The 24363-nt window shown below is 37.0% G+C and overlaps 1 protein-coding gene across 1 annotated transcript in view; it reads left to right on the forward strand.

The window, feature by feature from the left end:
- The window catches only part of LOC5569145, a 298989-nt gene that overhangs the window by 146371 nt on the left and 128255 nt on the right, over positions 1 to 24363 (forward strand). The gene's annotated exons all lie outside the window — the stretch shown is intronic.

Genomic DNA, 24363 nt, shown 5'->3' on the forward strand with positions numbered 1-24363 from the left:
AGTCGACAAAAACACCACAGGGGTTTTAGTTCGACCACTGGGGTTGTTCCTATCTGACATTTCGTAAGGGACACGGAAAACAAAATACACCCAAAATTTGAGTTTAAGCCAAAGGATGTGACAAAATCTAAAAAAATGTTTTTTGGGCTTAAACCAACGGAAAACATTAGAAAATTGAGTAAACATGTGTTTTTGGCCTAAACTTAAGCGTTTGGCACTAAAATTGGGACAGGGCTTTAGGACCCTATTTACTAAAAATTTCAACTTTGAGTTTTGGAGTTGTGTTTGATCCTTCGACCTTGACGCTTGCTCCTGCGGGGGCGGGCGATGAGAATCGGAAGGGAAGTAAAGCCGTTGGTCCCGAGATGAACTAGCCCAGGGCTAAAAATCTCATTAATAGAGATAAAAAAAATAGCAACCATTGATATGTGTAGTCAGTCTAAGCTAAGCTAAGCTAAACTAAGCTAATTTACTAAAAATTTCAACTTTGTTTGACCATAATTTCATGATTACTCAACCGATTCCAAATCTTTTTACATGCTTTTGAAGCTAATTCTATTGTTTTCAAACCTTGCATACATCACATTTCACTAAAAAATTTCTTGGTCAAGTTATTCAACAAAAACTGCACCAAGATATGATTTAATAACGAAAAATGCCAGTTTTTTCAATTTTTTTCCAGTTAAATGTTATCTTTAAGGCTGAAACTGGGTTCTCTCATTTTTTAAACGTTTGGGAAGGACTTTGCAACAATTTTTAAATAATTTTGAAGCAAAATTTTTTGCATATATTGACTATGTGCACTATTCAACTTGTAATTAAGGCAAGATGCTTTATAAATTTTAGTTTTATAGACGGGGACGGACCTGGTGTAGTGGTTAGAACACTCGCCTCTCACGCCGAGGACCTGGGATAGAATCCCATCCCCGACATAGTCACTTATGACTTAAAAAGTTATAGTGACGACTTCCTTCGGAAGGGAAGTAAAGCCGTTGGTCCCGAGATGAACTAGCCCAGGGCTAAAAATCTCGTTAATAAAGTCAAATCAATCAATTAGTTTTATAGAAACAATGCAATTTCCGTCGAAAAAACTTAAATAATCCAAAGAAATTTGATTTTTTCATTAAAAAATCATGGTTTTGGATAGATTTTGTTCAATACCTAAGCCAAATTATTTTTTAGAAAAATGTGTTGTATGAACAGTTTGAAAACAACTATATTTGCTTCAAAAACATGGAAAAAGATTCGAAATCGATTGAGTATTAACGAAGTTATGGTCAATCAAAAATGTTTATTTTAAATTTGGATAAAAGAAATTTTAACTAAGACAAGTTTTGATTTTAGACAAATTCGATGCTCTACAAAGTTTTCATAAATTTAATTTATGGTAATAGAAGTTTCAGAATCGGTTGAAAATTAACAAAGTTATGTTTACTTCACTGAAGGTCATTTTTTATAACTTGAAAATTCACCTTCAAGACGCTTGCGCCACCTCCAAATATTAATATTTTTGGCTCAGATTTTGAGGTTTCTCTTTTAATGTGATTTGAATTTAGTAGAGTAGGTTTTGAAAACATTTGAAAAATAATCCGCACCCTATTGTACATACAATATGAATCACTTAAATATTATGTGATTCTGACCTAAATCACTTTCACTTCCAAATGCCAGAGGCTTTCTGAACAACATTCTTGACATTCTGTCTAGTATCTTCTAGTATCGGACATAAAAACTGCACCGAAACTATTTCCCATACGAAATGGTCAACGTCAGATAGCGATATCTCCGTTGTTTCTCAACTGATTTTTTTCTTTTTTTTTCAGTGACGAACTACAAATTATCTCAAATTTAGATAACTGTTGAAAAAGTTGTGTGAAGGCTATTGATTTAAAAGCTACATATAGGTTAAATTTTGACATGAAAAATGCACCAAGCCGAAATGAGATCTAGCAAAATATCTATACGTCGTACCAATTTGGTATCTGTAGAACATGTGTTCATCAAGTAATATGGATCAAATGCGCTGAAACCATCAAATTAATGCGACGCATAGTTTTGTCGCTAGATCAGTTTTTGTCAAAATTCAACCTATCTGTAATCAAAAGTATTGGCATATTTTTTTCAATAGTTATCAAAAGTTGAAGAAATTTGTAGTTCGTCACAGAAAAAATGAAAAAAATCTGTTGAGAACCAACGGAGATAAAGCTATCTGATGTTGATTATTTGCATGTGAAACCAGCTTTGGTGCATTTTATATGTCCGATACTGTAGGTACAGTCAACCCTCCATAACTGGAGGTTGCATATCTCAATATCGATTTGACGGACCAGAGTAAAATAAGTTGATTTTCATGGACCTTGGACCGCAGTAGCACTGACTGTGTTTTATAATTTCCAGTTCAAAATTCTCAATTTGACAGCTCACTAGCGCCACCCAGCGGAAAAACGATTCAAATTGCTTGCCGTCCGAATTTATTTGACTGTCCGAACAACTTTACCGTAAACTCGAATTTTCTATTTCAACTAGCTAAAATTTCTCAATTTCCTATGTGCGCTACCGCAACCTGGCGGCAAAATTACGAACTAAGCTGCCTACCGGATATTCTTGACCTTCTGAAGAACTTTGCCAATAACTTCATGAGCAACTTTGTCGAAAATTCGAACTTTTTATCTCATCTGGTTCACATTGTTTCATATGTTTGAGTTTATATGCATTTCGGATGATACATTACAAACATGCTTTAAATGTTTGATTTAACATGCTCACAAGTGCCATCTAGCGATGAAAAAGCGATGAAAAAAACAACTAAAAACTCGAACTTTCTGTCTTATCTGGATCATGAAATAGATGCTCAGTTTAACATGATAACTAGTGTCACCTAGCGGAAAAATTGCAAGCCAAACTATTTGCTTACCTTCCGGATATCCTTGACCTTCTGGACAACTTTGCCAAAGACTCGAACTTTCTATCTCATGTGATTCACAAGATAGAACTAGCTCAAAATGCTTAATTTTACATGCTTACTAGCGCCACCTAGCGGCAAAATTTTGAACCAAGTAGCCTATTTTCCGAATGTCCTTGACTTTCTGAACAACTTTGCCAAATATTCAAACTTTCCATCTCATGTGGATCACAAGGTAGATCTGCTGAAGACCGCACCATAATAGATCATCACCATCTCGAGATATAGTTCATGAATGTTCCTGTTTTGAGGTGATGCCAAATTTTTCAGGGTGATTCAATATTCAGCTGAGTGATGTTATACTTTATGAAGCGAGTCCGTATTTATGACGGGTATTGTATACTTCGCCATTGGATTAAATGAGTAGATGAAAAAAACGAATTTAGTACTATACCATTTAATTCCACTAGTACTAAATAGTACTAAATTCTGTTTTTTCGTCTACTTATAGGTATTCTACTAAACAGCTCGAAGATTAATTATCATCATGGATTAAATGGACAAATTGAATCACACTCACGACTCCCTGTTCACTAGACAGGGCAGGGACTGAATCCTGAGAAAATTGAGAGAATCTCTCACGTATCGCTCTCTGTAACTATCATAACATGCTGCACGTTATGAGAGACTGTTTATCGTATACTGCTACAACTTTGATCAGATTGGGGGGATAGTAGTGCATGATAAAACCCCTCTAAACATGCTCCAAGCCTGGGGGACACTATTGCTATTGGAAGTTCGTGGATTGTTTATTGCGATACAATGACGATCGTGGACCGCAACAGATGGGATGTTTTTCTTTGCTTGCTTTGATCGTGCTTCATACTCAAATGAGAGCGAATCCTGCAATGCCTGTTCAGGAATAATTAAAAAAATAAAATAAAAGGGCAAAGGCAATTCTGCATTCCTTTAAATGATTCGTTAAAAATGTAAAAATATTATAAGGTAATGAATATGGGGAAAAAACACCCTACATGCAACGACAATGGTTCACAGGCATCGCAAAATTCGTTCTCATGCGCAAGTTGTAACAAGTTTGATAAATAAGAGCGCGAGAGCGAACGAGAGCCCCAAAGACATAGAGCGATGATAAAACCCATTTCTCTCGCTTACTTAGCATTGGGGGTAGGTGTTTTATTCTACTGACATGATAAACAAGTGAGAGGTACTCCTGAGAAAATTGGATGCAATTCCTGATGCTTCAACGAAAATATCGATTAGAACTTTTTAAGAGAAGAAATATTCTAATCAACGGTACTCTGCTGATCAATGATACCCCGTTTCAAAGTACCTTAGAACTGAATAATTTCATCCGGCTTTCATTTCTGTATTAAATTATATGTCACATGAACAAAACTTGTCAGCTCATGTGTTGATTTTTCCTTTTTCTAAAAAATTCGCCTGAGACAATTAGGTCATCAAAAATATCCAACCATCCATCATTGAAGCTCCATCATCATCACCCATCACATCATATGGAAATGCAACACGCTAAAAATTCTAACATCCACCCACCATCAATTAGACACGCACTTGCTGGCGACAGGATCTTAATTTTTCACCTGTCATCAGCCGAGGAATGTGCGCAAAAACTCACCTCAGCCGAAAATAGATCCCCGAACGCGAAAGCGATTTCGGACCCGTGCCCATCGGATTCAAAACAAACTCGAAATAGAACGGCAACCGGAAAAATATGTGACCCTCCTCATCGTATCGCCACGCTTAATGGTTTAACAAACATCAACGCCGGAAAAAAAAATGGATCCACTCACAATTTCGGCAAATATTCAGGTCATTTTTTCCACACTTGTGGCAGACGTGACACATCAGAAAGTAGAAATTTGGGAAAAAAAATGCCGCTGCTCGGTACAATTTCAAACCAGGCTATGGTGTGATGCAATATAAATGTGTATGTTTTGAAATATGTTGTTCACTGATTCTTGGTACCAGTTCAACCAGAAGTTTTTGATTAATGTGCAAATTTCAAATTGATTTTGCAATACTAGCATAGGTGGTTTTAGTTTGGTCAGTGTTCTACAGTGAGTTTCTTGCGTATAAATAATAAATTTATCATATTTCTTCATATTGGTCAATGTACCGTTTCATGAATTCATGTTCAAGTTAATTTTCAATGGCATTATTCCAAAAAAATTGAGGATGTTTCATAGATTTCTCTAGGAATACCTTTAGTGATGGTCTTTGTAATCTCCTATATGTATTGATCAGATTTCTCGAGAAATTGCAGGGTTGCACAATATCGGTCATATCAGCTGATGACTGATGGACTAAAACTATCAATATCAGTTGCGAACTATCGATATCACTTGGATCTGACAACCAACAGCTGTGATGCGACATCGCACTCTAGATCACAATCACTGCAGAATGAGTGATCACGTGGTAATTACCCACGCTATTAATGTTTTTCAGTGACCAACACACAGTTTCAATCCGTCTGCAAGCACTATCAAGGATATCGTACTGATAAATTGCCATTTTATTTGCTTAATTTAAGGCTAAACTTGAGCCATCAGTGATATCCATAGTCTATCGCCATCAATGCACTGGTGATGAAGTAGAGAGCATGATGTTGATGTGATATAGAATGATCCGAATTTTATCGCAGTTGGCCTGTACAAATCAGCAAATTTTAAGCGTTGATGGTGACAGCAAGCAACTCTGAGAAATTGACGAGCTCTAAGAAGTTTACAAAGAAATCCTCAAGAAATCATGGGTTGAATTTTATAGAAGCTCTTTCCAAAACTGGTTCACAGATTCCACTTGCAATTACTTCAGTCAAAATTTGGAGAGCATTTTTTCTCATTCCAGAAACTCCATTGGCATGAAGCTGTGAATTAAAGGATGAGCTTTTGTGAGAAAATCTGTTTTGAAACAGTAGTGGATACATCGTAATATGTTCAAGAAACATACCATCATTTGTTCAAAACTCAATTCAAATTGTGCTTAGACTATAAATATTCGTTCCTTCACCTTAAGTCGTTAACGTCTCCTAAGAAAGCGAAAATGCAAGAATATATGGCCTGACACACATGCCCCGACAGGTATTCGCACATCCACTTCGTCTGCACACTTATGCACACACACACACACACAATTCAAAGACGCACGCGAGTCAGAAATCGAGTTTCGGATTCGATTTTTTTTTTCTTCTTCGGCCACCTTTTGTGGTTCCAGCTTTGCGCAGCACCAACGGAACAAATATAAATTTCCGTCGATTTTCGTGCTGCAGTCAGTTTGCCATTATTCCAGTTTACAGGTTGCAAATTTCTTTACCCATACGACACATTCTCACCTATTTTCACGTACGCTGGTACTTGATGGTTGGTGAGAAAATTTATGACAAAGTGCTCCATTTTATTCACCAACGTTTTTCCTCGTGGAGTTTTTCCGGCTTATGAGATCACCAAGGGGTGGAGGGGTGGCGCGGTTCGCTATCCTTCAGGTGAAACACATAAAACATTTTTGCTAAATTACGGTGGCGCTGGTTTCTGTGGGTGCGTGCGTTCAAAGCCACACATTTGCGGTGTTGGGTTCCATTCCTTCTGGAGGCAAGATTTACGAGGTGGGTTCCGGAAATTGATGAAATGCTGCTAATAAACCGACTTTATACGCCACAAGCAGTCGCAAAATGCTTGTTTGAGATAAACGTTTCAGTTAAAAATAATTGGTTTAAATGTTCTTATACCTACAACACTTTAGTAAAAGACTATTAAAACCTCGATATGTGGTATCGAACCTCAACATTTCAAATATTGAAATGGTACATATTGGCTGCAATCAAGCATAATAACTCGATACCGCCAAACATCGGATACTCGGATGCATCCCATTTACATCTGCTTTCCCATGTTCGCAAACATTTTCAAAAGTTAAACAATGTGTAAAACCTGCAAACCACAAGCACGGCGTGGATATGGAAACTGCATCAGAACCCCATCATTTACATTTCAATGAGCTAATAAAAATGCTATCGACAACACACGCTGGCAAAACACGTCCCCACACGAAAAAAAAACTCCTCCCCAACTAGTTGAGAAAAGGGAAAAAAGGGATTGAACATCCCAAACTAAGGGAAGGGAAAAGGAAGCCCTTTTTCCCCGGAAGCAGTGGGGAGGAGGAGCACGTCTAAAGCGATTGTGGCCATTGTAATGGGTGGATTGTGGCGAACCGGTCTGCGGTCCACAAGGTACGAAGATAATTTTGATTTATTTTGGAATTTTGTGGTATGTACCGAACAGAGAAGCAACAGAGAGTCAACTCCGTACTTGTATACGAGCGAGCGGAATAATCCCAAGCCCTGTTTGAAAAGGAAGCACAGGTAAATCCGGTTTCCTGCACCCGGTTCGAGCGGAAAGCCAAAGGGAAATGAGAAAAGATCGAGCCAAAATAAACACATTAAACGGTCATTGAATTTTAAAAGACTTTGCCCGAGACTTACGGCGGTGCAGCTACGAAGGCAATTCGATCCTTAATTTTAATGAAAAACGGCGATAAATTTTCATCATAAGCCGATTTTTACGGAGGCCATGAAAAGGTTATGTATGGAAAAGTTCGAGCGAGATTCTCGGCGGTGGTCGTCAGACGTTGGATGAAGAGTCATGATCCTGGAATTATTTGCGCTACGTTAAATGAAGATATATTTTCTCATCCTGGCGAGTTCGAGTATCGACCGATGACGTGTAGATTCGAGGGTTGTTGGGGATGGTCGTTCGATGCGGAGTGCACCCTTGATGTAGGGGAGACTGAGGAGACTGGGGAGACTTGATCCTCTTTTCTCAATGTGGACGTAACTATGCTGAGTAATCATAATTTGGCGAGATTTCTGCACAGGCTCCCAAGTAAACATGTTTTGCATGATCATATATTAGGGAATACAGTCAACTCTCCCTTACTCGATATTGAAGGAGTATCGAGTTACAGAACACAAAACCAGTGCAACTGCGATCTAAGGGACCATCGAGTTAGCCATGAAAACCAACTCTTACTATGGTTCTCTAACTCGATATCGAGATACGGAATATCGAGTAAGGGAGAGTTAACTGTAGTTCTAAATTGCCATCTGACCATCTGTCTTTCGTATAGACAAAACATACCGAGAAAATTGCGTGAAATCTAGTCTTCTCCCCAGAGATCAAATCTACCCAGTCTCCCCTATAGGGAATTCGAATGACAACTTCAAAGCGCTTCTGCTGTTCTCCTTGCACTGCAGAGTCGGATGGAAATCTAGAATAACAAAAATATAAACAATGTATTAAAATATCAATATTAATATTATATGTTACACGCAGCAACATCTCTGGAGATAGAAAAAAAATGTTGGAAGAAAGAGGATTATTGAGTTGAAATCGAATTCAGGTTAGCTTCTGCGTCTATGAGTCCTCTCGTGGTGTAGGGGTAATGCGCCCTGTCTAGTGATCAGGGAGTCGTGAATTCATTTCTCACTGTAAGTCACGTGTAACTTTTTTGCAAATTTCACATCAATTTGTCCACGTAATCAAATTGCAAAGTATATGTAATGTTTAGTTTTTCGGTAGTCCTTGAATGAAGTTAACCGTCTCCATCATATCCTTCCATGAAGGAGTGGAACGAAGGAGGCGCATGGTATTATTAAATCGATACCATATTAACGACTCACGCTCCGTCAGATTATCCTTTCAAACTCGTTGTTATCCCAAGCCAGCCTTGGAACACTGAATTTGTTTCGAAATTTAGTTCTTTTTCGATAACTTTGTACTGGACAAAATACAAAGAATGCGATAATAAATTTGATTCGATTTTATGAACAATTCAATTTTTTGGACAAGTAAAACATCATTTTTATACAACAAAGAAACAAGTTTTTTATTATCGCAGCAAGCCGTGTGCGCAGGCGGTTTCGTTTTGAATTTTTTGCAATTTCTCATCGTAATAGGCTGTTTTTCATCACGCCAATCTGTTATGAAACGGCCTACTTTCCTGCACTGAAGTATGCAGTGCGGGAATAGTCATTACGCAACTGAAACCAGTGATGTAATGATTCATTACGCAACGCTTTCTCATTACGCAACTGTTTTGAGTTGCGTAATGAATCATTACAAAACCATTTTTCAGAAATTGTTAAATGATGGTGAATGCATTCCGATTTTATTTCTGATACCCTCAAGTGGTCTTCTACGAAATTGCAAAAAATGTTGTACGTAACTCGTTGCAGAACTCGATTTTTACAGCACTCGTCGTAATTATCCTACTCGGCAAGCCTCGTAGGATAAATTTACGACTCGTGCTGTAAAAATCATCATTCTGCAACTTGTTCCGTAAACTACTATTATATCACGATTGCTTCGGTTGCGCGTTTTCAATTCGACTAGTGAACAATAGAGTCGGCTGATGGTGCTACGCCACTTGTTACAGTTTTGCAAATATTAATTTTTGGTGTTTTGCGGGCTAGATTTTTACGTGATTAGCAGTAGTTTGGCCGGCACAACGTCACTCGGATTTTTTGTTTGCTTGTGATTATTATTGATTTCAAGTTAAAGCTAGTGGAACGATTCGAATCTTTCGAAAAAGTTAAAAGTGAAGAGCGAGTATTTTATGATGCCAGAAGTCAGAATGTTTATGAGATTTCATTACTAGCGGAGCGACGGATTGTAGAGTAATTTCAAATAAGAATTTAGTAAATTTGTTCTGATCAGCAGCGGATGATCACAATGCGTAAATATTAGACCTTTGTCGGCCAGAACGTTTACCGAACGTATCCTATGGCACTACCCCTTCCATCAACATTCCACAACATCCCATAACACCTATGAGAGGTCGTAGAGTTCTCTGCATCTTTCTTAAGTAGGTGTTCAATCAATCATGCTTTCCCATTCCCTAGCTTTCGCAAGGACGTGGCCAGGACAGTTCTCGACTATTGGAAGATGCGTCAATCTTGTCTAAGAGTTAGAGGTTAGTCCCAAATTTCTGACTTTGGTTACGGACGAGAAGGAGGCAACCCTCATTCAAGGGTCTAGGACTGTACCACCTACGAATTTGTGCAAAATGCTCAATTCTAATGCTAATTCGATTTTTGGACCATTTTGAAATCAAAAGAAAGTTTATCTGTACATCGTTTTTAACTTTTTAAGCAACACTTTGATCTTTCTTTATCAACAAATAACTTCCTTAGTCTAATGGTAATGTTTGTGGTTGTTGGACAAATCCGTAATGAAACCCTTTCATGGTCTGTAGGGATTTGAATTCTAAACTTGTAACCAACTCAGTTATTGGGTCACCAAGTGGCTGTTATTTGTTTCTTGAACAACATTCTTCACTATGGTTTGAAGAATGAGTTTTCAATATGGGATGTTACATTTGTACTTACATTATAGTACTAACGTCTTTTTTAGGCTCCATCCTATTACCCCGAACGCCACAACCCCAAACTCTACTACCCCGAATGAGTCATTACCCCGAATGAGCCATTACCCCGAAAAGTATGAGATACAGGCCAGTATATCGTTTTGCGGGCAAAAATGTTGACCATACCATAAAAATAAATTGGCCATTGATGTATGCGTCTCTAATGTGAACTGGTAATTAGTGATGCATAAAACTCGTCGGTAAAATGTTCAGCATATATTTTCCCTTCTTGTATATGTCAGCTATTCTTTCGATATATCTCGTTGGCAAATATCTTCTTCTTTTTCTTTCTGGGGCAGTGCCTGTTTCTCAGCGCAGTGTGCACTTTCACAGTTCAAGGGTTCATTCATGAATTTCATAGCGCCAAAAATAATTATTTTTGACACCCTGTCGTAACACTTTTTGTATGGATATTGTACAAAAATTGTATGAGGTGTAACATTTCGAGGACAACCAAGCATAAAATTTGTTTTAGCGTTATGAAATGTGTGAATGTGCTTATAATAAAACAAGCCTTTTAGTGACTGGGAGCTTTCCTTGTCAATTTATCATTCTTGTATATGTGCCTCTATGCCCAGGGATGTAAAGGAAATAAGATCCACCATCGCAGGATTTCGAACCCTTATCCTCAATATGGTCTTGCTGAACAGCTGCGTGCTCACCGGTTTTTGGACTTCTAGGTGGTGTTCATATTTCAATTTTGTTTTTAACAAAGACTTTCCTCTGATATGAATATGTGTTGTTACAATTATCATTCACGTCACGTCAAAGCAGCAAGCATTTCACCAGAAATTTGCCCTTCTTTTTTAAATAGGCCGTTCTTCTAGGTTTTGTTGGATGAACTAGTCACTAATATTTTCATATGGAACATTTTTTTTTCTGAAAGTAGTTTTCCTCAAGGGGGCAGGATCCGTCATTGATTTTGGATCTTTCAAAAGCAGTTTTTTTCGTTCAAAGAAATTTTACATGAAAAAGTGTTCACATTATTCTGTTCTCCAACCGCAACACAGTGAACACATTTTCATCGAATAATTTTCAGTTTTCAACAGAAAAACTGCTTTTGAAGTATCGATGATGACGATGATTACAATGACGGAGCGTTGAACGTTAATGCATTTATCGAAAATAATCCTGTTATAATTCTAATCAAATATTTTGCCTTTATTTATCTTTTTGCATTAAAACAATCAGGTTTCTTATGGAACTGCTTATCACTTTTCTCTTATCATCATTTCTTCATTGTATGAATCAAACACAACTTTTTTTGTGGTTATCTTAAAGAAATTCAGCTGAATGATCCCACAAACCAACGAAAGTATTTACTGTAGCGGCGATAGGAGGGCGCCGTTTTTCTAATATGTAGGGTAGAAGCACCGGTTTTGGCCATACGCCAATTGTAGCCATAGTGGATTATACACCGTTTTACATAGCCAATCAGCATGAAACCTTTTGTGTTCAATAGATCACATTCATATGATAGAGCTACATTCATTTACTCATCCAAATTGGTTCAAAACACAAGAAAAACAATCAATTTCCCTTATAATTTTAACTCCCATACACCTAATTTGGCCAGGGCACTCATAATTTGGCCACTCTCGTGAGAAATCAATGCAATTGGCCAATTTAGGAACCGAATTTAAATCTCTGGCCGAAACTGGTTTCGATTGCCTATATTGACCAACGGAATTTTCAAAGCGAAAACATGGTTTTAGCTCAGTTTTGATATTTTATATACATAATATGGATTGAAAGCTTGCATTTGACATATTTGTAGTATGAATACGGCTTCCCATTTAATTTTTATTGACATTTTCTCTTAGGCTGGCCAAAACCGGTGCTTTTACCCTAGCAGTGTTTCTTTACTACAACGATTGTCTATCAGGTTGGTCTTTAAGTGGGTTTCATAGAACATCACTTGCAGTGATAATATTCATACTGTCCCCGATAACCCTAAATGATGATATATTCCAATTGCAAACGTGATATTGCGGGGAAATTTAAAAATTTGGATTGCTTCGCGGAAATAACGCGCAGTGAGCAATCCCCGCATAAAGGAAATGAACCACAGTAAGCATTGCGGCTTAAAGCAAAATTCAACTCATTGACAATTTGCACCAAACGGAGTGTGAGGTACGGAATGATAATGATAATTCTTTAAGAAATTCTACAAAATTAACTTTTGATGGATGTGAACCATGTTTCGTAGATGCTCGAATCCTGTAGATTACGGTCCGATATGTATACGGTTAAACCATGGGTAACAACGTTCGAGACCAACTAAGTTAGAAACCGCACTTTACATGAGTAATTGTGTTCACTTTATCAGAACGGTTCCCAATGGTCCCTCCACGTACAATGTATATTGTCCATGATTTCCATGTAGATACGCTGTAGTGCCTCACATGTAGTTGTATTTATGATTCAAACGCTTTTAATCGAATACTGACAAAAATGAAAGCTAAATATTTGATTTAGCTACATTAAGCAAATTGAGCTGTAGTGCATTTGATTTTATCTGATCTAAATTAGCGAGATATCCATGGCCTTCCAGGAAAGGTTCATGTGAATACCGAGGAACTCAACGAAATCCGTTGAAATCATACATTTCACGGTGACAGCAGAAACAACATAAACAGCTTTAAAGTCATCGGTGACTATGATCATTATAGGGAAAAATTTTGGTGATCAATAGCTCTGGATTTTCCAGGAATCAAAACTTTTCTTGCAACGCGTAATATTAGCATTTTTATTTAACGGCGCTGCAAATAGGTTCGTATTGAAGGAATTTCTCCTAGGTTGCACTTTCCCTACGATGGAGAACGGTGGAGGCGCATGGTAGTTGATAGACAACAGTCTACAAAATAATCTCAGAAAATATGCCCCACAGAACCGACCCTGTTCTATGACACTGAAAGTCAGAGCTACGCAGCATGTGGAAACGGGTGGTGCAGATTCAAAAGTCGTGATCCCATACATAAAGCCGTGCCAATAATAATAAGGCGACTTTGTCGGATCAGGTTTGCTCAGTACCTAGGTTCTACCTTCTCCCGAACGATGCACACGACACCCATCTGACGGGACCTGACGACAACGACAACGACATCAACAACGAATCGTCAATCCTCAGCCAGGCTTCTTTTTGCACCGAAAGCTGAATAGATGCTTGTGTGTAGGTCGTTGGTTCGGTTCGGTTGCTGCCAGCGCACAGTGGCCCAAAGCTGGCAAAAACTAAAAAAAAAGTGTTCAAACCCTTCAACTGGCACTTTCCGTGCTTTCTTCAGTATTGAATAGTACCTCCTCAAAAGTTTCAGATCGATTGGTGTATATTTCGATTTTTCAAACTGCAGCAATGTCAGCTAAAATTAACACTTTTGATTTTTTCAAACTTCAAGGATATTGTTCCATCAAAACCAGTGTGTTAAATGTTCATCAAATCCAGCTCCAGCTGGTTTCATTCGACTGAAAAGACCTTATCTCTTATTTTAAAGATGCTTCTAATTGTACTCAAAGCTGTTCTACCTAAGAATTACTTTAAAATAATCATTTCCGTAGTATTCGAAGTTATATGGCTCTTCTTGTTCATTTTTGCACCTGAATAGAAAATTTTAAGTTATATTACATGGAGAAATAGATCATTAAATCATCCGACACGCTTTTCACAACGCAATTTTTGTCATTTTCAGCTTGTTTATTAAATTAGTAACCAGTTGAAGTGTACTCACGATTTTTTCGTTCAAATTGATTCGAAAATAATAACATTTCAGTACAATTTGATATTAATAGTGATGTAGTTCATATATTAATACAAAATATGTTGCTTTTGATTCGATTCTGCCAAATGTACCGGAACTATCAAATATTTGTTTCTGTTATAAATTCAAACAAACCACCTTTAAAAATATATTTTGTCAACGAAATGTGGTTTTTGAACGATTTAAACTTTTGACCAAATTATGTCTGAAGTGCGACCACTGTGCAACCATGGCGCAGGTGAAAAATAAACAGGTGCAATCTGATGCGATCTGAGAATTTATAGTGCTTTAGAATTTATAGCGAAACGAAACAATTTATGGATGGCGTACAACGTTCGGTGGGCGGTTTCAGTTGGAGTGGGCGGAAGAAAACAGTGAACGACGATACTACCGAGGCGACGCTGGTTTTGACCCCATGTCGAACAGTGTGTTTCATCCAAAGTGCGCTTTTGATGTGTTGGCTCGTTCGACGACTAGCTATCGTTTCCTGGGCTGATGGAGCGTTTTATGCTCGTTTTTGAACTCGTGGTGATTAATTCAGTTGGTGTTGGCACCCAGATAAAGGCATTTTTCCTTTATCCGTGCGAAAGTCTCAATTGATTCGGTTTGAAGCACATCTCGACTGCATATGGTGACTGGTTTCATGAAAAGCTTTAACAAAAAATCATGTAATGGATAGAGGTATTAACATAACTTGTTGGAATTTTATGCTCATTGGAATGACTGCTCACACACAATAAATTCACATAATAAAAGAAAGCCGATGGTTGTCTGCTGACGTTAAAATTAGTCACTGCGTGTAATAAACACAACTGGTGTGATGGTTTCAGATTGCACCAGTTAATTAAGCGGAATCAAAATTAAAAATTTTAATAAGCGTTTATCACGTACAACAGCCATAACAGTGGTTATAAACAACTTGCGGAAGGTTATCAAATTTTCAGTATTTTTTAGCTTTTTGCACACGGCAAAGATATCATATTACACTTTGACCTCTTTTTACGACCTTTAAATATCACTTATCCGCAAAATTGTCCCATGGTCGATGGAATAATCTGTAAACATGGGACAGTTATGCAGATAGGAGCAGTATAGGGAGTTGTAAAAAAAAATGGTGGATAGAGAAGCTGTAGCAAAGTTTTAAAAATTTCAATATCTCGATGTGAATATACAGATCCACGATATGCGTATAAAGGTTGAAGCACGGACTCTCCAAAATGGTCATGAGGTTTCATAATCTGCTACCGCTCACTGCTCGATTGTTACCAAATGTGTCTATTATATTGGGGTGCTACATTCAGATACCATCATGAAGCTGCTTAAAAGAAAAAAGTTAGTATTCAAAATCCTAAATTTACAGCAAAACAGAAAACTGGTAGGAATAAATTTTCGCATTTATGAAAATTTTCACAAAAGGAACAACATTATTTGATAGCTGGCAACACTGCTCTATTTTAAAACAAAAACTAGAGCAATAAAATTGGACAGATTAAGCACGTTTTTTTAATACCAAACTTTATCAACTTATCTCCTAACATCTTAAACCATGATACAATTTTGGTGATCTGGGTTCATTTTTAAAAATTCAACTTGTCGCAGGATTATTTGATAATTTTGAACCAAAGAAAAACAGATGTCCCAGTAAAGAAACATCTGTTCAACCTAATCCATCGTATTAACTATTTTGCATATTCAAATTGATTCAACGTCGTCGCTGTCGCACTGTCCCATCCTACAGGGTCTTAATTTACGGGAAATAGCCATTCTGTGGACGCTAGTCCATTCTGTTCGCGAATGGTGGCCTACAGTTGAAATGGGGATCGTACAAACTTTTCGCCAACTTCTGGCTATGTTTTCTCATTCCAACTCTCTGTTTTGGACAATCCGCGAAAGCAAACACTTGCTCATACACGTTTGTAACACTGACTAGGAACCATCTCGTACCATGAGCCATTAATGTTGGCTACTTACACCCACACTGTTATTCGTATGCCAGCAAGCCAGCGTAAGTCAGCAACCAGCAGCTAAATTTTGCAGCCGAAATTTATTGTAGAAAGCTGTCAAGTTAACACTGACTCCCACTCCAGCACTGTCTGGCACTGGTGTACGTAATTCCCTGCAGAAAACGGGGACCAGGAAATGACTAAATCCACTCTGACTTTCCGAGTGGATTTTCGGTTGGTGCTAACACTGCAGCAGAGGCATGGGTGTAACCAGTTTGATGCACCTCCCCGACCAGAAAAATAAATTCAACTGGTTTGCTTAGGAGGTGAATACTGTGATGAACATTTGATGTTGGCTTCGCACGATAAAGGACCCTGAAGTTGAGTCAGTATACTGAAAGAACATACAAAGCATCGGCAGTCGCGTAAACTTGCGTAATAGACAACCACGTGGATTAATTCACTAACTTCATTTTATCTTGTTTGGTGTTTCAGATAGGTACTCATAATCTTTTGCATAATTGTGCATGGATTCCGATTTGAAAAAAACTCTTTGCAATCATCACGCAAACAAACCAAAGTGCGTTGGAACAACCACTTTTACTCTACCTCTCGAAAGGATTCGCTCTCAGCCATCGCATCCCAATGAGCCTCAAAGTGTTTTCTTCGATAATGGTCGCCTGCCCTTAAACCACCCCCCCCGAAGGAATTATTACGGTTGCCTTTTCTATGCTTTACACCCGGCCCGGCCATCCATCCATTTCATTTCCAACCTACGACGAGGGCCAGGAATTCAATTTAAGTTATTGAAGTAAAACATGCTTTATTGCTGTCCGCTTCAACGCTTTCATTTACCGATTCCCAGTCAGCAAGAACAGAAGGAGCACTTCTGACGGTTCAACGCTGCCGAGGACCGAGTTGGATGGGGCTTTTGGATGGAGAATAACGGAGAATTTTCGTAAATACAACAAGCAACAGGATTTGAGCTTTTTTCTTCTTTGCAAGGGTGAAAATACTCGACTCCAAATGGGTAGAGGAAGTCGATGGATGGTGGCGAGAAATGTATTTATATGTTTAACACAAAAAAGGACAAAAGAGAAATATCCGCTTAAGTAACGCTTGAGAACGTCAGTCATTTTTATTTACCGACTGAGACATTCAGTTCAGCTGTCGTTGCGTACCCTTAAATGAAACGGTATTGGAAGGAATATTGGATCAAAAATACGACTAGAGAAACCGGAAGAAACTGAAAAAAATGACTTCTGATATTGTGTGGATACATTTTATCGAATGCTTCGGACAGTCACAATAAATTAAATGTATTTCTTTATCAAATTGTAATGCGACAATTTAAAACTTGTTTTAGGAAAAGATACTTAACTGAGTTCATCACAAGAATTTAGCTGATCATCATCAATGCCATTTAGATCGGCAGGTCGACATCTCTTTCCGAGTTTTATCTCATACTTGAACAATTACAACAAATGATTGACGCAGTGTGCGATTCCCAAACTATGGCTTAAGCAGTCCAAGGTGTTGTTGGATCGCGTTTTGCCAATGTATCCGAATAAATTGTTGGATAATTTGAATGCTCTTTTCCTGAATGGTAAGTACGACAAGCTTTGATTAACTCTTATGCAGTTTTTACAATGTCTGAGATTTAGGGGGTTGTAAATAATGGCAAAATACTAGATTTACCGTTTCCGGTAGAGCAGGGCTGCCCAACGTACGGCCCGCGGGTCGCATCCGGCCCGCGACCTCGTTTTGTGCGGCCCGCGGATGGTTCGAAGATTCTTCTCATATTTGGCCCGTTGACATTGTGCTAATCCGAAGTACCAAGACTATTTAATTTTCAATTTGGTTTCAGCCTAATGTTTCAGCTTGATAATTATTTAAACTACTTTTTTATCTTTATGTATGACTCAAAATCTAAATCTCAAATTCTGGGTGTTTCGACAATTTTTCTACCATGAGTTCCGTCAACACTCAAAAAATGCAGCCTGAACTAAACGTATGAACAAAAGGCAAAATTGCCATACATACATTAGTGGACAAAACATTTGCAACTTTTTCGATTTTTCATTCAAAATGACCAATTTTGGTAAGCTTTATCTCAGTTATTTATGAACCAATTTGAATGAAATTTTTGCAGAACATCAAACATAACTTGAATTATAACATATATTTTTGAGTGATTTTTCCAATCACAAGTTCAAAAGCAGTGACGGTTTGACTAAAGTGAATTTTTTGACGATTTTTTTATAAATGACATAACTAAACATATAAAAGGAATAGCTTAATGGTATCTTCAGCAAAGTTGTAGATTTTACGGAATGAACAAGTTTGCTGAAGACAGTTTTTGTGTAGGGCTATCAGATTTTTAGATAAAGAGTTTTAAATTTTTCGTCGAAAATTACACTTTAGTTAAACCGTTATTACTTATAAACTCGTAATTGGAAACATCACTCAAAAATATATGTTAAAATTCAAGTTATATCTGATGTTTCGTGAAAATTTCATTAGAACCGGTCCATAAATAACTGAGATCTAGCTTACCAAAGTTGGTAATTTAGTATGAAAAATCGAAAAAGTTGCAAATGTTTTGTCCAATACTGTAATTTCACTGAATTAATATTCTGAGGTTAATATTCTCACAGAATCTCGGAAATTTTTTTTATCAATGCCTGAGCGTAATTCACGCAGAATCCTTGATAGGATTATGAAAAGCCTACCTGTTGAACAGGATTTATTTAAAATTCTGCAAACGACTTTTACGGATAACATTGACAAGATTCTCACTGAGTTTTGTTCAAGAGTCCTCAGACTTATTGCCAGAATTTTCATCGCATTCAACACAACATTTTCAAAAGATTATAATATTACGCTATGTAACATTTTGCTAAAACCCTAAACCAATCTATATAAATAAAAATGGAATGGTGTTTGTAAGTCACGAAATGGCTTCCGAACGGGTCAACCGATTTTAATGATTATTCTTCCATTTTGTTCGTCAAGTGTTCCGACGTGTTTGTGTGTATAAAAATCCCAGCATATTCACCGGGAAAGTCGAAAAAAACGAGCGTGAACGTAACTGTCATTTTGTATGGGACGATCCATAGCGTTTTTCATCCGCCTACTTGATGGCAAGACGAAGTTTGCCGGGACCACTAGTTTACAATAACTTTTGAATAGGTTTTTTTAGCATTCTCAGATTTCAAAATTGTATTTCAAAATGACTATTGAGTGAAATTCTGTAGGATTCCTAGGCATGATTCTTGTGAAATCCTGGACATTCTAACCGAGGTTTTTGTGAAAGCTTGATCAAGATTTTAGCCCATTCCAGGTAATGCTAATAATACTAGGTCGAATTCAAGCAGAATTCGAATTATTATTTTATTAAAATCCTGGGCATTTTCACAGGAACCAAAACTTCATAGATATTCTGAACTAATTTTTTTTTTTATAAAATTTTGAAAGGGACTTTCACAATATCCATCAGAATGCTGTGAAGCAATTATCTTTTTTTAGATTTTTTCAAAGTAAATTTACTTTATTCTCTGATTTTTGTCAGATTTTGTGAACTTTATTTACTAACTTTTGTCAAAATTCATTCAAATATTTATGCGTTTAAAAATGTAGCCCGCGACATAAAATCATTTCTGCGATTTGGCCCGCGGTTCAAAAAGGTTGGGCAGGCCTGCGGTAGAGTATTTCGTAACTTTATCCTTCGTTCACTACGGTTAGTGTTATGTATTGAAACGAGCAGTAAACTTAAATGAAATTATCATAAAAACAATTCGTTGAAATTGTTTAAATGAGAATTTTACTTCACTTTTGCTTCAATTAAAAGTTTAAATTACCGACAAAGATCATACATCCAACGTCTGTTTCCATTCAGCCCCATGACTAGGAGTTCCACTTCAGACAAATTATCGCGCATCTTCCTAAAATAACATCGGCAGTAAACTTCTTCCAAAAGAAGAAATAAAAAATGCTCTTCCTTTTGTACTTCCTGGCACGCTCCGACACCGGAAGAGGTGTTGTTTTAACGAGTTTGCTCTAAGAACTCTGTTCGCCATTGCTTTCGAGAGCTGTGCGCCCGAAATTCCGGGGGTTCCGTAAGGTGCCCGAGTCGATTGTGTAGCTTTCGAGCTCCGAACTTCGGAGTGGAAGATTAATATTTCATAATTCACACTAGGACGACCTCGCGCAAAGGCAGATAAAGCTTCCGAGGGGCTCAAATTTTTCCACGCTTGGAGTTGGAGTGAGTTGTGGCTTTAATTGTTACAGTCGCGCCGAAGAAGCTGGCGGTCCGTGAACAAAAGCTTAGGAGTTTGAGTGTTCTCTGGAACACATATTAGGCCGATTCTGACATTAATATTAGAGGGGGCACAAGATTCATGGCCGTAAATTTATCGTAAGCAAATGGAAGGAGAATAAACTTCTGAGCATGACTGTTCCGCTTTGACTTTGCTGTTGTTCTTCGGTTCATTATAAGGGACTTGTTTCCATATGAGTTAATATTGGGGGAGAGATTTTGAGTTCCGTTGTTTAATGTGAAGTTTGTTTCGCTTCACAGCAAAAATAATGGGTAATATCAGGTAATTTTAGATGTGCATCATCTGCGACGCAAATGTGATGCAATATTACTTTTCAATTGCAATTTTTGAAAGTGATGTAGATACAAATGTGAAAATCGTAAAACAAACTAGATGTAATAAAAGGGGCCTTCCTTAGCCAAGTAGTTAGAGTCCGCGGCTACAAAGCAAAGCTATGCTGAAGGTTGGGTGGGTTCGATTCCCGGTCGGTCCAGAATCTTTACGCATTGGAAATTTTCTTGACTTCCCTGAGCATAGAGTACCTGCCACACGATACATGAATGCGGAAATGGCAAATTAGTCAAAGAAATAGCTAATAACTTTGGAAGTGCTCATAAGAACATTAAGCTGAGAAGCATGCTCTGTCCCAGTGAGGACGTAATACCAAGTAGAGGAAGAAGATGACATTTGAAGTCCTAACTATAAAAAAACACAAGTTAAGTTAGAGTCAGATTGTTATCAATAAATTTAACGTCGGCGTCATTTTTACTCCATCTGACCCAGTGACCCACTGGAATAACTCGGGACCAGTGGACATATCCAAAACTTCCAATGAGCATCAAGACAAGATATAACAACGATTCTGTTGGAGCCAAAATGAAGAAAATCTGATATAAATTGTAGAAATGGCAGCATTTTGAAATTATCGCTACCGTGATGCATCAATACCCGGACACTTAAGTAGATAAAAGTATTTGAACTCAGTTTTAGACAAGTATTTTTCGATTTAAATTGAAATGTAATATTGACGCATTCAGATATATACCAGATCTTAGTATAAACGATGGTTTTCATGTCAAAAGTTATGAAAATAAAATGAAAAACATTAAAATATTTAACCATGTTCTGTCCCTTAATCCGGACATCTGACTCATACCTTGGTTTTAAATCCGGACACTTGTGAATCAAAATCCGGACACCTGTATTGCCACATGAATTATTAGAATAAAATCGATAAAATTGCATTTTAATTAACTTACAGGATCATTTGATAGAAAATTTGATGCAGGAGTTTGACCTGTGAAGCACATAAAGAAAAAAATTTCAGTGAGTTTGTGGTTTATTTACCTCTACTTGTTCAGGAGTCTTGCGAACACATGCGTTTGGGTACTTGGTGTTTAATAAGCATCAAATAACACATCGCACTGGTTTTCTTAGCACTTATAATCACTCATTACACCTTAATTTTATTATTTTTTGCCTTTCTAGTATATCAACTTTAAAAATATTGGCTTACGAAAGTAAAATACAGTGCTCTCCAATGATGTTCGGATTTCAAGCCACTTGTCTGCCATTCCGGACAGTCTCTTTTTATTCCACTTAGAGTATATTTTCACGTTTTATCACAAATTTAGTGCTTCAGAACATCGAAATATAGGGGAAGATCCCCCAGTACCGGACACTTAAGCCACTAAATTCATATTTCGAAAAATATTGATTTTATGGGCTCGTGTTACCCATTTGTGATAAATATTATCATTTTTATAGTGTACAAAAATAAATTTGAAAATATAAACATGAATTTTGACATTACATTTTGATGATGTATTTAAGTACCAAATTGATCGATCTTGAAAGGTGGCACCCAATACCGGACACGATCTAGAAATGCCTCGAAATCTGAAAATTTGAACATCATTGAATGTGTACACTATAGGAATAGTTTATAATTACCAATTCAATGCATTTGCATCATTTACAAGTATAATTTGAGTTTTTATTATTTTGCTAGATGCCTATCAAAAACATCTTCCATATATGATGAAAAATAGCACATTTTACGATGTTGTTCTGAATGTTAATTCTTACTAATTTTATTGCATGTTTGATACCATGATAGACGGAACCCATGAAAAATTAAAGTATTTTGAGACACTGACGCAATAATTACAAAGATATCATATAACAAATCAAGCTGTCCGAAACTGAGGGACAGGAGGTGCTTAACGAAAATTGTAATTTGTCCATATTTAGTTCGATTATGGTACAAAATACATTCATACTATCATATTAGGATTATGTTCGATCATGCTTGCGTGATCCAAAGTATTTTTTCATATTCAAAATAATTACTAAATAGGCTCAAAATTAAGGGGATACGTCAATTTTTTAAAGATTTTCAAACTTTTCTACTTTTTTAAAAAGGCATGCATATTTAAAGGATGTGTTATTCTATGCAAACATTAGTCTCCATAATAGCTTTCTTTTCTACTAATACACCTTCTTGATTGGACCATGATTTCTCAATGTTTCGACTTTGTCCGGCACTGGGGGATCTCCCCCTACGTTACGTTCACTTACTATTAAGAACACTTCGTCAAGGCTTTCTTTTAAATATGACCAACACTGCAGAGAAATCACGTCAAACTGGAGCTACATTTTTGTTTTTATTTTTTATTAATTATCAGGCAAAGGTAACTAGATCATGAACGTAACTAAAAAGCTTAATAGCCTTGAAAGAAGAAGTTATGGATAAAATTATACAAAATATTGCTCGTTTCTTCATTTAATTAATGATAATTATCAGAGTGTCCGGATGTTGGTACCGTCCGGATTTTGATTCACCACGGTATATGCTGGGCATATACGAGTTAACAAAGCATAATACGTTTTCAGGTAGATTCCCAAGTAACCACTAGCCCGCTAATTCACCTTTTTGGGCTTATAGGGCTGTTATACAACTAATTTAGGGCATGTCAGCTCTCTAAAAGCCCTATATTAGCACGGAGGGCGACAGTGTTTTAGTGCTATTTGGTTACTTGGGTTTGTATGAATTTGATAAAATATGTTGCGAGTAAAGAACATTCCGATAGTGGTTTTTTTTATAAGAGTTATACTATATACAGTATGGCCCATAAAAAAAATGCGAAAATTGTTTGAACGTGAATATAGCATCCACAAGCGTTATTTTCATTGTTTTTGATAGTGAATGTAATTTCTGGATAATGTAGTATATTCTGACACAACTTCGCTATCCAGGACAATTTTTGTCATATTTTTCTTACTGTCTTAAATAATGTTATAAAGCAAGTAAGTTCAAAGGTTTTGTCCACCCAAAGCTAGAAACAGCGTCTGATTGTCGTATACTCTGGTGATAAACTTTCCACCATCAAAAATCACACTTTATTGTTGAAAATTTTAGTTTGTATGGTATCAGAGGATAGAAGAGTTCTTAGAGAACGTATTTTTCATGATCACAATAAAATATTTTGCCAGGGTTATAGTTTTGAGGGCATATGCGTCTTATTGGTATGATATGCCTTTATTTATTGTTAAGGTTGAATAAAAAATAAATACAGAGGCCTACAATAGACTTTTGAAGATGAAATTTGTTCCATCGGTTAGAGACAACTTATATCAATACTAGCTCATAGGTTTTGAGCAAAACGGAGCCGTTTATCATACTTATATATGAAGATTCAATCAAAGCTCTGCAAAATGAGCCGTTTTTTTCGAAAATATGTTTAAGTCTCCAATTACCCAGGTATGAATCAATTCTGTCATTTGATATGGGCGTATGCTGGAGACAAGGCCTATGAAGAATCTCACGCCATCGTTGATGTTTTAGAAGCTTTCATCACACAGATATTGAACTCGACGTCCGCATGATAAAATTTGAAGGTATGCTTCCAATTCCTCTCTGGTAAGATGAAAGTAACAAATAAATATCATGTCCAAAGCGAAAAACTGATTCTAAATAGATT

This window comes from Aedes aegypti, chromosome 2 (assembly GCF_002204515.2).
Source record: "Aedes aegypti strain LVP_AGWG chromosome 2, AaegL5.0 Primary Assembly, whole genome shotgun sequence".
In the NCBI taxonomy this organism is placed as follows: Eukaryota; Metazoa; Arthropoda; class Insecta; order Diptera; family Culicidae; genus Aedes; species Aedes aegypti.